A 2,384-nucleotide genomic window follows, 5' to 3' on the forward strand; every position below is an offset into this window, starting at 1 on the left:
ATCTATCTATCTATCTATCACTCTTTTATTTATTTATTTATTTGAGGCAGAGTTTCTGTCTTAGTTACAGTTCTATTGCTGAGAACAGACTCCATGACCAAGGCATCTCTTATAAAGGACACCATTTACTTGGGGCTGCCTTACAGGTTCTGAGGTTCAGACCATTATCATAGCAGGAAGCATGGCAGCATCTAGTGGCATGGCACTGGAGGAGCTGAAAGTTCTACATCTTGTTCTGAAGGAAAAAGTAGTAGACTGGCTTCCAGGCACTTAGGAAGAAGGTTTCTCAAAGCCCGCCCCTACAGTGACACACTTCCTCCAACAAGACCACACCTCCTAATAGTGCCACTCCCTGGGCCAAGCATATTCACACCACCACAGTTTCTTTGTATAGGTCTGGCTGTCCAGGAACTAGCTCTATAGACCAGGCTAGCCTCGAACTCAGAGATCTGTTTCTGCCTCTGGAATGCTGGGGCTAAAAGTATGCACCACCATTGCCAGGCAGGCACATTATTTATTTTTGTTCTGAGATGTGTGTGTTTCTATGTGTATATCTGTGTGTATATGCACCCATGTGTGGGTATGTGAAGGCCAAAGTGACTTTTTCCATTGCTATCCACTTAGGGTTTGAAGCAGAATCTCTCACAAAACGGAATGCTCGCTGATTGGCTAGACAGCATGGGGTTACAGCTACACAGTGCTACTCTAGCTCATGCCTGGTCTCTCCTAACCCACACTTAATGTATGTATGCAGGTGCTCAGAAAACAGTATACCCCGAGAAGGTGTGATGGGGACAGACACCATGAAAAAGAGCCAGTCATGTATCAAGCAGAGGAAACAGCATTTTATTTTATTTATTATTATTATTTATTTATTTTGTATATATGAGTATACACTGTAGCTGTACAGATAGTTGTGAGCCTTCATCTGGTTGCTGGGAATTGACTTTTAGGACCTCTGCTCACTCCAGTTGACCCTGCTCGCTCCAGTAGACCCCACTCGCTCAGTCCCTGCTGGCTCCAGGCCAAAGATTCATTTATTATATATAAGTACACTGTAGCTGTCTTCAGACACACTAGAAGAGGGTGTCAGATCTCATTATGGGTGGTTGTGAGCCACCATGTCCTTGCTGGGATTTGAACTCAAGACCTTTGGAAGAGCAGTTGGTGCTCTTACCCGCTGAGCCATCTCACCAGCCTGGAAACAGCATTTTAAGCAGAGGTAACAGACCATGTAAAGGCTTTGGGTAGAATGAGATTTGTCTGTGTGGGTGTAGTGGGTAAGCATGAAAGACAGAATGTTGGAACAAGTGGGTAAATCCTGTTGCCTAAACAGGGATTTTGTCCTAAGAGTAAGGTGGTGTTTAAGCAGGGGCACGACATTACAATTTAGTGTTTTCTTTTTTATTTGGTTATTTATGTGTGCACGCATGTTCACATGAGTGTGGGTTTGTTTGTTTTTCTTTGAAGATTTATTTGGGCTGGAGATATGGCTCAGTGGTTAGGAGCACAGATATCCCAGTAGTTCAGTTCAGCAGTGTTGGGGTAGCAGCAACATGACCTAGCAAAAAAAAAAAAAAAAAAAAAAAACAAACAAAAAAAAAAAACCAGCCAGGCCTCAGCTGGATTGGCACAAGTCAGCAGGAGGGACCAGGACCAATAGGAATGCCAGGAGAAGTTCTCTGTCGTGCCTCTCTCAAGGAAGCTAAGATCAGTGAAGACACAAGGCCAAGAAGTGTCACAGAGCTAGCTCTACAAGCAGGGCTCTCTCACAGTCGGCTGAGTCCTTATACTCCCTCCAAACATCACGTGTTCTCCAGTCTTGCCTCACCAAGTCTTGCCTCAGCATGTGAGCCCGACTTTGCACAACTCCACCTGAGTCTGTCTCAGCTGACATCACTGCCGATCGGATGAGTCCTCAGAAGAGGCAAGAAGCCGCAGCATACCATCAGAAGCTTTTTGGTGTGTTTCTCTCTATGGAGTCCTGACAAATGGAGCTCAACTATGCAATGTAAGGTGGACCAATACATTCAAGTCTTTGGCAAAGAATCCTTCATCACAAGTCCTTTCACCTGTGTCTGCTTCAGGAAAACACTTCTTCATGTGCTTGCCCCAGCAAAACACCATCTAACACAACTGACTTTCCAAAGAATCCTTAAGTTTCTACTTCACATGGTGCTGGAGGAGGATCTTCAAGTCCCACATCTGGATTCACTGGCAGTGGAAAGAGAGACTCTGGGTGTGACTTGGGCCCTCAAAACCTCAAATCGGGGCTGCTGAGATGGCTCAGGGGGTAAGAGCACTGACTATTCTTCTGAAGGTCCCGAGTTCAAATCCCAGCAACCACATGGTGGCTCACAACCATCCGTAATGAGATCTGATGC

Source organism: Mastomys coucha, unplaced genomic scaffold (genome assembly GCF_008632895.1).
Source record: "Mastomys coucha isolate ucsf_1 unplaced genomic scaffold, UCSF_Mcou_1 pScaffold15, whole genome shotgun sequence".
In the NCBI taxonomy this organism is placed as follows: Eukaryota; Metazoa; Chordata; class Mammalia; order Rodentia; family Muridae; genus Mastomys; species Mastomys coucha.